At 30.9% G+C, this 15421-nt stretch overlaps 1 long non-coding RNA gene across 3 annotated transcripts; it reads left to right on the forward strand.

Annotated features, from left to right (window-relative positions):
- Window positions 1-5501: 5501 nt before the first annotated feature.
- Window positions 5502-8740, forward strand: LOC141453285 (uncharacterized). Of its 3 annotated transcripts, XR_012457919.1 has the most exons (6): window positions 5502-5884; window positions 6383-6489; window positions 7473-7608; window positions 8098-8255; window positions 8370-8538; window positions 8688-8740. It is a non-coding gene; the product is annotated as an uncharacterized lncRNA (long non-coding RNA). The 3 variants fall into 3 exon arrangements; XR_012457918.1 differs by having other exon boundaries at window positions 5502-6489; XR_012457921.1 differs by lacking the exon at window positions 8370-8538 and having other exon boundaries at window positions 5502-6489.
- Window positions 8741-15421: the final 6681 nt, after the last annotated feature.

The raw sequence follows: 15421 nt of genomic DNA on the forward strand, positions 1-15421 counted from the left end.
TTACTTCTAGTTTTTCAAAATAGATCGACCCAACAAGTACAACGTATACTTGACCTTATTAATAACTATCAAATACAGAAATAGCAGCATTCCAGTGAAATTAGGTGACTAGTTCCAGTTTTTCCAATTGTTTTTACTTCTAGTTTTTCAAAATAGATCGACCCAACAAGTACAACGTATACTTGACCTTATTAATAACTGTCAAATACAGAAATAGCAGCATTCCAGTGAAATTAGGTGACTAGTTCCAGTTTTTCCAATTGTTTTTACTTCTAGTTTTTCAAAATAGATCGACCCAACAAGTACAACGTATACTTGACCTTATTAATAACTGTCAAATACAGAAATAGCAGCATTCCAGTGAAATTAGGTGACTAGTTCCAGTTTTTCCAATTGTTTTTACTTCTAGTTTTTCAAAATAGATCGACCCAACAAGTACAACGTATACTTGACCTTATTAATAACTGTCAAATACAGAAATAGCAGCATTCCAGTGAAATTAGGTGACTAGTTCCAGTTTTTCCAATTGTTTTTACTTCTAGTTTTTCAAAATAGATCGACCCAACAAGTACAACGTATACTTGACCTTATTAATAACTATCAAATACAGAAATAGCAGCATTCCAGTGAAATTAGGTGACTAGTTCCAGTTTTTCCAATTGTTTTTACTTCTAGTTTTTCAAAATAGATCGACCCAACAAGTACAACGTATACTTGGCCTTATTAATTACTATCAAATACAGAAATAGCAGCATTCCAGTGAAATTAGGTGCTTAGTTCCAGTTTTCCCAATTGTTTTTACTTCTTGTTATTCAAAATAGATCGACCCAACAAGTACAACGTATACTTGGCCTTATTACTAACTGTCAAATACAGAAATAGCAGCATTCCAGTGAAATTAGGTGACTAGTTCCAGTTTTTCCAATTGTTTTTACTTCTTGTTATTCAAAATAGATCGACCCAACAAGTACAACCTATACTTGGCCTTATTACTAACTGTCAAATACAGAAATAGCAGCATTCCAGTGAAATTAGGTGACTAGTTCCAGTTTTTCCAATTGTTTTTACTTCTAGTTTTTCAAAATAGATCGACCCAACAAGTACAACGTATACTTGGCCTTATTAATAACTGTCAAATACAGAAATAGCAGCATTCCAGTGAAATTAGGTGACTAGTTCCAGTTTTTCCAATTGTTTTTACTTCTTGTTATTCAAAATAGATCGACCCAACAAGTACAACGTATACTTGGCCTTATTACTAACTGTCAAATACAGAAATAGCAGCATTCCAGTGAAATTAGGTGACTAGTTCCAGTTTTTCCAATTGTTTTTACTTCTAGTTTTTCAAAATAGATCGACCCAACAAGTACAACGTATACTTGACCTTATTAATAACTATCAAATACAGAAATAGCAGCATTCCAGTGAAATTAGGTGACTAGTTCCAGTTTTTCCAATTGTTTTTACTTCTAGTTTTTCAAAATAGATCGACCCAACAAGTACAACGTATACTTGGCCTTATTAATAACTATCAAATACAGAAATAGCAGCATTCCAGTGAAATTAGGTGACTAGTTCCAGTTTTTCCAATTGTTTTTACTTCTAGTTTTTCAAAATAGATCGACCCAACAAGTACAACGTATACTTGGCCTTATTAATAACTGTCAAATACAGAAATAGCAGCATTCCAGTGAAATTAGGTGACTAGTTCCAGTTTTTCCAATTGTTTTTACTTCTTGTTATTCAAAATAGATCGACCCAACAAGTACAACGTATACTTGGCCTTATTACTAACTGTCAAATACAGAAATAGCAGCATTCCAGTGAAATTAGGTGACTAGTTCCAGTTTTTCCAATTGTTTTTACTTCTAGTTTTTCAAAATAGATCGACCCAACAAGTACAACGTATACTTGACCTTATTAATAACTATCAAATACAGAAATAGCAGCATTCCAGTGAAATTAGGTGACTAGTTCCAGTTTTTCCAATTGTTTTTACTTCTAGTTTTTCAAAATAGATCGACCCAACAAGTACAACGTATACTTGGCCTTATTAATTACTATCAAATACAGAAATAGCAGCATTCCAGTGAAATTAGGTGCTTAGTTCCAGTTTTCCCAATTGTTTTTACTTCTTGTTATTCAAAATAGATCGACCCAACAAGTACAACGTATACTTGGCCTTATTACTAACTGTCAAATACAGAAATAGCAGCATTCCAGTGAAATTAGGTGACTAGTTCCAGTTTTTCCAATTGTTTTTACTTCTAGTTTTTCAAAATAGATCGACCCAACAAGTACAACGTATACTTGGCCTTATTAATAACTATCAAATACAGAAATAGCAGCATTCCAGTGAAATTAGGTGACTAGTTCCAGTTTTTCCAATTGTTTTTACTTCTAGTTTTTCAAAATAGATCGACCCAACAAGTACAACGTATACTTGACCTTATTAATAACTGTCAAATACAGAAATAGCAGCATTCCAGTGAAATTAGGTGCTTAGTTCCAGTTTTCCCAATTGTTTTTACTTCTAGTTTTTGAAAATAGATCGACCGAACAAGTACAACGTATACTTGGCCTTATTAATAACTATCAAATACAGAAATAGCAGCATTCCAGTGAAATTAGGTGACTAGTTCCAGTTTTTCCAATTGTTTTTACTTCTTGTTTTTCAAAATAGATCGACCCAACAAGTACAACGTATACTTGACCTTATTAATAACTGTCAAATACAGAAATAGCAGCATTCCAGTGAAATTAGGTGACTAGTTCCAGTTTTTCCAATTGTTTTTACTTCTTGTTTTTCAAAATAGATCGACCCAACAAGTACAACGTATACTTGGCCTTATTAATAATTGTCAAATACAGAAATAGCAGCATTCCAGTGAAATTAGGTGACTAGTTCCAGTTTTTCCAATTGTTTTTACTTCTAGTTTTTCAAAATAGATCGACCCAACAAGTACAACGTATACTTGACCTTATTAATAACTATCAAATACAGAAATAGCAGCATTCCAGTGAAATTAGGTGACTAGTTCCAGTTTTTCCAATTGTTTTTACTTCTAGTTTTTCAAAATAGATCGACCCAACAAGTACAACGTATACTTGACCTTATTAATAACTATCAAATACAGAAATAGCAGCATTCCAGTGAAATTAGGTGACTAGTTCCAGTTTTTCCAATTGTTTTTACTTCTAGTTTTTCAAAATAGATCGACCCAACAAGTACAACGTATACTTGACCTTATTAATAACTGTCAAATACAGAAATAGCAGCATTCCAGTGAAATTAGGTGACTAGTTCCAGTTTTTCCAATTGTTTTTACTTCTTGTTATTCAAAATAGATCGACCCAACAAGTACAACGTATACTTGGCCTTATTACTAACTGTCAAATACAGAAATAGCAGCATTCCAGTGAAATTAGGTGACTAGTTCCAGTTTTTCCAATTGTTTTTACTTCTAGTTTTTCAAAATAGATCGACCCAACAAGTACAACGTATACTTGACCTTATTAATAACTATCAAATACAGAAATAGCAGCATTCCAGTGAAATTAGGTGACTAGTTCCAGTTTTTCCAATTGTTTTTACTTCTAGTTTTTCAAAATAGATCGACCCAACAAGTACAACGTATACTTGGCCTTATTAATTACTATCAAATACAGAAATAGCAGCATTCCAGTGAAATTAGGTGCTTAGTTCCAGTTTTCCCAATTGTTTTTACTTCTTGTTATTCAAAATAGATCGACCCAACAAGTACAACGTATACTTGGCCTTATTAATAATTGTCAAATACAGAAATAGCAGCATTCCAGTGAAATTAGGTGACTAGTTCCAGTTTTTCCAATTGTTTTTACTTCTAGTTTTTCAAAATAGATCGACCCAACAAGTACAACGTATACTTGACCTTATTAATAACTATCAAATACAGAAATAGCAGCATTCCAGTGAAATTAGGTGACTAGTTCCAGTTTTTCCAATTGTTTTTACTTCTAGTTTTTCAAAATAGATCGACCCAACAAGTACAACGTATACTTGACCTTATTAATAACTATCAAATACAGAAATAGCAGCATTCCAGTGAAATTAGGTGACTAGTTCCAGTTTTTCCAATTGTTTTTACTTCTAGTTTTTCAAAATAGATCGACCCAACAAGTACAACGTATACTTGACCTTATTAATAACTGTCAAATACAGAAATAGCAGCATTCCAGTGAAATTAGGTGACTAGTTCTAGTTTTTCCAATTGTTTTTACTTCTAGTTTTTCAAAATAGATCGACCCAACAAGTACAACGTATACTTGACCTTATTAATAACTGTCAAATACAGAAATAGCAGCATTCCAGTGAAATTAGGTGCTTAGTTCCAGTTTTCCAATTGCTTTTACTTCTTGTTATTCAAAATAGATCGACCCAACAAGTACAACGTATACTTGGCCTTATTACTAACTGTCAAATATAGAAATAGCAGCATTCTAGTGAAATTAGGTGACTAGTTCCAGTTTTTCTAATTGTTTTTACTTCTTGTTTTTCAAAATAGATCGACCCAACATGTACAATTTTGGTCAATTGGTTTTATTATAGGCCTTATTATAACTTTCTCATTATCACCGGACACCTCTTTGGGAAATTTTTCTCAGTTCGCGATCCATTTTTTTTTTTTTTCGCCAGACATTTCTTCCGTATCTTTTACATCCTCATTTTTCGTATTTTCCGTACATGTCGTTGTTATATAGCGTCTACTTCAGTAAATCAAAGCATAATAAGTTAAATTTTGCTTTAAAAAACAGCCTTGGTTTTCGTACATTTTGTCATTTAACTTATAAGTTAAATTGCTATTTACAAGGGATGCTGGGCGAGACTTTCTTTCAACTTTAACGTAGTCTACTAAATTTTATATGATATCTAAATAAAACAAATCTAATTTGCTGTAACATGGTGAAAAAAAATATTAAAAATTGCATTCTTGTGCTGTCTAGCTTGAACTAAAAGTTTTCTTATGCAGAAGCTTGAACTAAACGTTTCTAATAGTCCTTACATACGCTGCTAGACAGCACTAATGTGCTATTTGTTACGACTTTTTTCTAAGCCGTTTCCTTTGAGAAATTGAGGGTATCAAACAAAACACACAAATATGAATCTCCTAGTTGCATGTTTTTTACTGTCATAAAGTTTTCTTTTTAAGATTTGACTTATTTACACACTTCTTGTATTATTTGAATCATTTACTTTTCATTATTCCATTTAAATATAATTATTCCCCTGCATAAATGAAAGAAGTTTGATTCTTCTGTTTTTGCTTAAATTGGGCCCCCCTCCGTCATATGAAATACAACTCAAACTTTAGAATTTTAAAAAATTACTTGGTTCTTTCTCTAGACCAAGTTTTTAGAACTTGATTTCATTAATTTTTATTTCAATATTTTTTAATACAAATTTTACGATTTATTACCATTTGGTGTAACATTACATACTTATAACATATGTATAACCTTCCTCAGCCAGTGTTGGTGTGGTGCTTAAGGGGAACGTAGTTGAAGCAGAAATACCTAAACATTTTTAACCAAATTTAACTTCTTTCAAGAAAATTGAACACAAAATTGTTTAATTCGGTTGCTTCCTACTCGAACTGTTTGAAAAAAAATTACTTCAACCTATTTCTTTAGTCTTTTATTATATTATATTTATTATATTATTTATAATAATATCTCGTCTATTCCATCCAGGACAATGAAGAAGTAAAGACAATCTACCTTCCATTTGACTTGTGAAATTGTTCCTCAGGTAATCCAATCCATTACCTAGTAGCCTAGATAGAAGCCCAGCTCTTTCATGTGAAATTATTACCTATACTATACGGTTTCTTCTTTACATCCAACAGTAAGTCAGTAAATAAGTATTAATGGTTCTAATTTTTATAAGATATCTAAATAAAACAAATATAATTTGCTGTAACATGATAAAAAAATGTTATAAACTGCATTCTTATGCTTTCTAGCGGCAGAAGCTTGAACTAAACGTGTCTAATAGTTCTTACATATGCTGCTAGATAGCACTAGTGTGCTATTTCTTATGACTTTTTTCAATTATTTTAAACTTTAATGGATATATTCATAACGTATCAATTGCACCAGGTATTTAAAAAGCAAATATAACCCTAGAAAATTATGCTAATCCTGTATGTTCTATTCTGTTACATAATATTCCTGTAGAACTCATAATATTTATAATTTCTAGGGAATTTTATGTAATTAAGAGCTTTGCCTTGAAACGAGTGATTAATAAATATAACTTGATATTAATTCATTTCTTATTCAAAGTAGATCGACCTAACGAACACAATCTATCATTTGTCTTAATATTAACTGTCAAATACAGAAATAGAAGCATTCCAGTAAATTAGGGGACATCATTCATTCCATTCTGTAGAATAAAGAAGCCAAGAAAAACTACATAGCACTTCTGCCAGTGGAACTCTATTTCCGGTAACTTTTCTATTATTTTATAGGTAAGCATAAACTGTATTTCTAATAATCATTTTCCTTTACTCTGAATAAATAGTTAACGTGAAACGTACGTGAATTGTATCCGAATAATACATTATTTAGTGAAACTAAACTTTGTTAAAACATGATTTCAACATGATACTTTAGATAATGTTATCCATTATTTAGTACTTTCAATGTATTGCATCATTAACTAAAATCTTTTTTATGATGGTTAATCTTTACCTTTGAATCGGTAAAAGTAATGATTCCACTTTCGTAGAATAAAGGTTGAAATTACTCTTTCTTTAAGGATCTCCAACTTAAGTAATTCGTTGACTGATTGGGCACTATTAGTTACTATTTTCATACGGTTTTTACCAGTAACTTCGATGTTCAATATATCATCTTACATGATATAGATGTCTTTAGTAGCCACTTTCCTATTGCCAAATGATGAACTTTACCCAGATTACCCTTATTACCCTCTAAATTCACAATATAAGGACCTTCATCGCCTACTTTATATCTATTTTGTAGTGCCTTTTTTATGTATTCAGTTTTATATTTTAAGCTACCTGAGTTAGCCTCTTGTACATGAACTTTAGACTTGCTATATGCAATATTTTCCCCATTAGGGCGTTTATTTGCCTTTAGAGTACTTTTATTTGTATTATTATCATAATCAGTATTAGTACTTACCACTTACATCAAGTTAGCAAGTAAGTTAGTATTATTATAATTGGTTGATTGATTGGTAACATTCGGTAGTATTATTTAAAGATGACTTATCTGACTTTAAGATGGTATTTTCCGGGGCTGTCTGCTGACATTTCACTTCTCACTTCTTAAGATTTATGGGGAGAATTTAAATTTATAGTAGCATTAAATTCTTATAAATAACATTCTATCGATTGTTTTATTTATTTTTAATGCTTCTAAATTTAAGATATAACTCAGTAAATACGTTGTTTTAATTACAGTTTTTCACATTTTATACTGCTGATACTGGAGTGCTGGCTGCGAAACTATTTAATAATAGAAGCCCAAGAGAAAAAGACTTGAACATGTATCCAATGAACATGAATAAAAAAATTTGATCTAGAATTAATGATGAAAGTAAGTATTATCTAGTTATTATATAAATATGCATGTTTATTTGACTATCTACTATATGAAATTTTACTTAAGTGGCGTTTCTTTGTAAAATGAATACAGAACCTCCTTACCAACATGGTGATTCATTATTTTGCAATCACAAAGAACTATTTTTAGTTGAGCTTATAATTTTTTTAATTCATTTTCATAAAAATAATTTAATAATAATAATGTTAGTAGATTGTGTGTTATTATATTTTTCCAATCAAATTAATTGTACAAGTGTGTGTGGAATGTATGGAATAAGTGTGGTTTTTGGAAGTATATTTTCATTATCATTGAATGAAAAGATCTAGGTTTAAAAAAAAAAATCAATTCTTTGGTTTAGTTACAGTCTTCTTTATTTAATTTTTATAATATACATTGAATTGATATACATGTTTATCTCTACCTTCTTAATGCTAGGTAAACTCCTTACAGTATTTTAGTTACAATAATTTTAATTTTTAGGATTAAATACTGGGGATACCAGAGTACTGCCTGCAAAACTGTTCATCAATGGAAGCATAAGTGTCAGTTTGCAGGCAGCTTTTACCAGAGATGAATTTTTAAGGGTCCTTCTTTTCTTGCAGCAGCACGACCATCAATATGAAGTGATTCGCATCCAGGTAAGTCTTATCATTTATTATGTTCAGCGTGTTATAACAAGAACTAAAACTTTTTTTCATACAAATTATTCTTTTTTTTTTGTATCTGAAAGTATTAATTCTTGTTCTTTGTAGGTAGAAGTAATTTAATTGAAAACTTCAACATCAAACATGCATGTGAATTCTGCATCATTTTCCAATCACATATAACTATTTTTAGTCGAGCTTATAATTTTTTAATTAATTTCCAAAAATTATAATTGAATATAATTTAGAAAAATTATCAATGAATGAAAATGTTAAGGTAAAAAAAAAAAAAAATCCATAAATTTAATTAGTCCCTTTATTTAATTTTTATAATATACATAAATTGTTACATAAGTTTTTCTTAAAGCTAGGTGAAACACAGTAAACATTTTAATTATTTAAATTACAAGAAATAATGATTTTCAGAATCAATACTGGTGATTCCCATAGTAATGCCTGCAAGACTGTTCATCAATGGATGCCCAAGTGAAAAGACGTAAAAGATCAATCCAATGTGAATGTATCCGCAAACAATGGTTAGGAATCTGTAAAAAAAGTAAGTAGTTATTATACGTATTATGCATGTTTTTATCAAAATTAAGAATTGCATGTTTGAAAAAACAAATAATAAGAAGTCTTAAAAAAAGTTTTTATTTGTTTTTCCTTTTTATGTGTTAATTAATATGAAAAATGTATGTGAATGTATCAGCAAAGATTGGTTAGGAATCTGTAAAAAAAAAGGAACGTAATTATTATACGTAATATGCGTGATTTCACCAAAATTAAAAATTGCATGTTAAAAAAAATATTATTTTTTTGCTGAATAAAAGTCTTAAAAAAGTTATTTTATTTATTTTTCCTTTTTATGTGTTAATTAATATGAAAAAGTTAAAATAAAACGAAAAAAATTAATGTGGAAAAAAACGATGAAGGAAATGTGAAAAAATAAAAAGGAAAACCTAAAAGGAAGGTTACAAAGTCTAGAGAGTGGTAGAAGTAAAAGTGGAAACCTAAAAGGAAGGTTACAAAGTCTAGAGAGTGGTAGAAGTAAAAGTGGAAACCTAAAAGGAAGGTTACAAAGTCTAGAGAGTGGTAGAAGTAAAAGTGGAAACCTAAAGGAAGGTTACAAAGTCTAGAGAGTGGTAGAAGTAAAAATGGAAACCTAAGAGAAAGATTAAAAAAATGGCCGGCTTAGTCTTAAGAGTGTGCAAGAGCAACAGTCAGCTGGGCCACTGGTGAACAGGTGAGTTGACTGCCGCCATCTTGCTCCAGGAGGCTATATAACTAAGTTCGTTGGAAGGGCGGGGCAGGGTGGGGAGAACCGTCGAAGCGACAACATCTCCCTACCCGTCACCATCGCTCAACATCATGATTCTTTGAGAGAGAGAGAGGTGATGAATGTTAGACTAGACTAGATAAGATATGTTGGGAGCGACGAGCGATATACCCCCCTTCATCACTCAAGTCGTACTGAATGAAAATGGCTCTTGCACCTGTATTTATAGTGTTACCTGGCGGCCATTTTTAAAACAGCTGTTCTGTATAAGGTCCAGTAAGTGCTGCTACCTGGCGGCTACTTCTAAAACTATTCTCTCAGCTGCCTGATAAGAGTCGCCCTCTGACGGATTTTTTTAAAACTAACTTACCTGCCTGATAAGTGGCGCCCTCTAACGGATGTTTTTAGAACTAATTTTTGATTTTTTGTTTTTTTTTTTTTTCCTTAATTTCTTTTACTGTTTTAAGTTTCTCTGTTAGTTTTAAACGTTTTTTAGGAATTATTTTTGTATTTTATTGTCTATATGTATATTTTCCGTATAATAGAATGTCAAATATGAAGTATATGTAAAAACAAAGGTAGCAAATAAATATTTTTTTTTGTATTTTATTGAATTATATGTGAATTTTTCGTATAATAGAATGTAAAATATGAAGTCTATGTAAAAAAAAGGTAGCAAATAAATATTTTTTTTTCAAATTAAAGGTTATTATTTATTCTCCTACTAATAATAACACTAAAATACAGTATTTTACAATAATTTATAAAATTATTTTTAAACTTTTTTATAATAAATTTTTATAAACTCTACAAATTATTTTGCCGATAAATTATCAAAACAGTTTAAAATTATAATTTTATAAAGAAAACATGCATACTTGATTGATAACAGCAACTCACTTGACCTACATAGGACCACCTTACGTTTAGATCTTTTACGTCTTTTTCAACTGGGCTTCTATTGATAAATAGTGCATCAGGCAGCACTCCAGTATCAGCAGTTAATCTGAAAATCAACATGATTTAATATAATTAAAATAAAATGTTGGAGTTATGTGTTTAAGATCTAGAGAAAAAAAATCTATTATAGATAAATGTCTTTCAGCAAAATTTTTGAATGCAAAAAACTTTAAAGGTAAAACAATTTTTGGTTGATAATTTAAGACAATTTGATAACAAGAGAATTTCATTTGTACATAATGTATTGTTCACTTCTGTAAGCAGCTTATTATAATATTTCTCAAATTGAATTTACCTGATAAACCATTCAAAAAGAATTTAATGTAAATTAAACTTTTAGTTGAAAATTCACACGACTTTCTCTCGACCTTCCGAATAGATATTGCCTTAAACTCTTGTTTAAACTAGCTCAGTAGAGCTCCCTATAGTAATAGGGAGCAACAAAAATGAATAGCTTTTCGCCATTTAAACTTTTAATTGAAGAATTCAATAAATAATGCAGAAAAAAACTTCAAATTGGATACTTTGTCACTTACACGATTCTAACATCATTGGAACAATGCAAAATAACAAAGGACATAATCCTAAACATGACTGAGAGAAAAATATTGAAGAAAAGTGAAATGGTTCTCTAACAGAATTATAAAAACGATGTTGTTTAAAATGGAAGAAATTAAAACTTGGAAGGGAATTACGAAAAAACAGAACCATCATTGAATATAATACCACAAAATCTTACGTAGATATAAATCGCACATAATCGCAAACTAACAAAACCAGCTCAAGAGGGATATGTACTACTTATTATCATTACATGCTTACCAATAAATAGGGTCATGCCTGTAGGGGAAACTTCAAGGAATCTAAACACGTAAGCTCGCTCGACGGAATGAAATCGTTGAAAGAAATTAAGGAATTTGTACAAAAAAAATTCCACATAAAACCAAAATTGACGATCAGAGAAAAAAAAAATAATACCAATGGAATAAGAAGACGTACGCCAAAAAAGTGATCATCGTTCACATGAAAGGGGACGAAACGAGTAAAGTATAATTATTTACTGCACTAGTTTAGGAAAAGGCTACCCATTACTTTATTGGTTTAAATTGAGCTTTATAATGTAGTTAATTCTTTTAAAACCATTAATTTATATAGACTTGTATTGTACTTACCAATTGTTTCCATAAATGAAGGTGGTAGATAATATTGATTTTGATTAGTTGCTTATGTTGTTCTAGTCAGTTACCTATTCGTTTTCTGCAAATGATTTCATTTTAGGAGCAATTCTAATGAGTGTTAGACGGGATTAGATGTGTTTGAAGAGACAGAGCGACCTTTCCCCCCTGCATTACACAAGTCGTACTCACTAAAATTTGTTCAGTTGCCGTATACATTGAGGAAGATTACAGCACTGCTACCTGGTGGCTACTCCTGCAACTATTTTCTCACCTGCCTGATAAGTGGTGGCCTCTAAAGGATTTTTTGGGAACTAATGTTTTACCTTAATTTCTTTGTTTTAAGTTTTTCTGTTAGTTTTAAACGTTTTTTAGCAATTCTTTTTGTATTTTATTGATTAATATATATATATTTTTACGTGTAATAGAATATAAAATACTAAGTCTATGTAAAAACCAAATAGGTATGCAAATAAATAGATTTTGTTTCAAATTAAACGTTTTTAGTTATTCTCCTACTAAATACATTTTTGTTTTCACAAAAGTCACAAAATCAAATAATAAATGAGATTGTGATGAGAACATGCAAATTACATACACCTAAATAATACAATTTTTTAGTAATTGATTCATAACCAAAGTTATTCGTACATACTCATTTTATCGATGTTTTCTCATCGTCTTTTTCATTTCCACTTCAGTTGATGAGACAGTTTTGCAGTTATTGGCTCACAGATTGGCTGTTTGCAATCTGAAAATCATTATTCAATGAAATAAACAGTTCACAGAGTTAATCTTGAATTAAAAAGCATTCTATCCAATGATAATACAAATTAAAACGAAACTATTTGATCTAAACTGTTCGTCCTGAATTTATTTAGCGTGCAATTTAGCAATTGTTGTTATTAATGTACGAGCCTAATACCTAATACCTAATAAGAATAAATGGTTCAAAGAACCTCACTAAAACTCCTCTTTCGTTTTGAGATGTTTGTAATAAAAGAAAGTATTATTTTAAAATATCTCAAAACACGCTTATTTTGAAATAACACCAAGCATTAAGATTTGTTATTACCTGAATGTAAAATTTATCACTGATTTCGTCCATCGTATAACACTGTTAAATCCCTTGCAGGTTTTGGAGGTAAATCTGCAGTGAAGATACCCAGGGCGTGGACTATTTTTGAAGTGATTTTATTTCGCTCTGACTAACTCCAACGCCACACTCAATTTTACAAGTGTAAAACATTTCTACAGGCACTGTTTAATATTCATATTTCAATCTGGCGGTTAGATTTCAACAGCTACAAAAAATCACTACAAAATTTATAATTATATTTCAATTGAGGGGCTCCGCCCCCACACTACCATTCTTTCCCACAACCCACTCGCCTACCTTTCTTTTTAACATGGGCGCTTCGCCTCCACTCACCTTAAATAAACTAACGATCCTAAATTCTATTGCATCCCGCTAACTACATATAAAGTGAAATTTTAGTTGAGACACATCTTTCGCAAAAAAGCAAAGAAAATTAACTTACCTTATTCACAGCGATCCGTATCAGATGATTCGTACACTTTCGTAACTCCCTCCATAAGGTCATCACTGGACGAATGACTACTGTGACAATCATCATGGATACAGTTTCAAAATGAAGACAGTAAAACTAATACAAACTGGCGGACGGACACACATCACGTTAATACAATTACAATGACTGTATAACACATATGATGCAGACTCCCCAGCTGTCTACATGGTAACATAAATAAATAATCCCTTCAAAACTTAGCCACCCTCGAGTATCTACTCTGCAGATTAGTTGTTTTGGGCATTCATCCATTACCAGACGATTATTAATGATTAATAATCATTAATTAATTAATGCAGATGATGATTAATCAGTTAAAATAAATATTGGATGGAGAATCCTACTGCGTCCATTCTTCGATCTTACTAACACTTGCCTACTGAGGGAGGTTACAAACTTGTTACAAGACATATGGTGTGTGATTGTTAATCAGCTGTAAAACATTTTTTGAAAAATTGCAAATAAAATTAATGAAACGTAGTACAAATTTTAGTCTTGTTTATTTTTGATACATAATTTTTTAGAATTGTATTTTATAAGAGGGGGCGCACTTTATGTAAGCAGAAAACATTTAATTATACCAAGTTCACTTGTACTAACAAATATTAAAATTAAAAGAAATTGTAACTATTTACAAAACATACATATGTATATCATTAATTAATAAATAGTACTTTAATATTAAAATGTGGAAAACCTTAAACAATAAAGAACAAGGGACGTTTTAAAATATTCATTTTTTAAAATTTTATTATGGTACTTACAAAAAGAATTGACTTATATTTACCGGCGTGTGCTGCATGTAACGTAGGGACAATAAAGGTAATCATTTCAAATGAAAGATGAGCTTTACTAGGCTGCAATCTGGCAGTGTTGGAAAACACTAGTTACATATAGAAAGCTCCTGACTGCAGTTTCTACCATTGTGCTCATTTCAGCAAGCTATTAAACGATAAAATACATATAATATAACTTATAGTCCTAGCTTTAAAGTACTTTTAAAGACGGTAGGACGGTACTATTATTTTACGTCAGAGAGCCTAAACTCCATCATCCTGTCAAATGTTATCAAAACCGGGATAAGCTTTAACGAATTATCAGTAATAAATGTTTACTACAACATCCTATTTGTACAACTTGCCTAGACGAAATGACAAAAGTTGCAGACTGCTCTTTCTCATCCTCTCGCATCCTTTGACTATTCATCACGCCGTCAGGATCGTCAATGACCCCGAGAGCTCCTTGAGCTCTCAAGATCATTTATATCAGATAGAGCTATTGCTGGCTTGTTTTTCTTTTCCTGCATTTCACGCACTAATGTATCTTATTTACTAATTTTATAAATATAAATTGTAAATGACTAAAAAATGGGGAATATAAGTAAAGAACATTTGCTGTACCCCTCAGAACATGACCTGATTGGTACTTGGGCGTTAAGTCTGCATGAAGATCACTTAGGAATGAAACCTATCAAGGTTTCATTTCTTTGTATATAATTAGGAACTAAAAAAAAAAGGTTGCCTTATATTTTGCTTTTTCATAGACGATTCCAAATACCGTAACAAACTTAGGTAAAGTAAATGTCACCAACCCAAACTTTATGCAGCTTACCTGGTTTATCCTTAATTACTAACCTTCTTCGTAAAGTGCAGCTAGATTCAGAAAACATTCTAGCTGAATCGCTAGTTGAAAACGTTTCTAGTTTACATTTAAATAAACAATAATCCTAGAACACAGAAATGACTGGAGAAAAAAGCAAAGATGGCTGAAGCATATACCATTGGCGAGGGATGACTGAAATGTTCTCGTAGGTACCGTATGATCAAGAAAAAACCACGGGATCTTTACAAGACGTAACGACAAAATTAATCGTTCCAACACTGCAGTGAACACGCATCATGCGTTCTAATATTGAGCAAAAGTTGCTTAAAATCGAAAATTCACTCATTTTCACTCCTCATTATACTGAGTACTTAAGGTACACATTTAAGAAAGAAACTAAAGAAGTAAAGCTAATAAATGGAAGATAAAACATATATTAAAAAACTTTACGAATGCCTACCATTTTATGTATAGATAATTGAGATTGGGCAATATTTTAAATTTTCACATCAATGCATTACTTATGCTGCGAATCACCGCACCAGTGAACGTAAC

The sequence above is a fragment of the Rhodnius prolixus genome, unplaced genomic scaffold (genome assembly GCF_049639745.1).
Source record: "Rhodnius prolixus isolate KJV_2025 unplaced genomic scaffold, Rpr scaffold_3, whole genome shotgun sequence".
NCBI lineage: Eukaryota > Metazoa > Arthropoda > Insecta > Hemiptera > Reduviidae > Rhodnius > Rhodnius prolixus.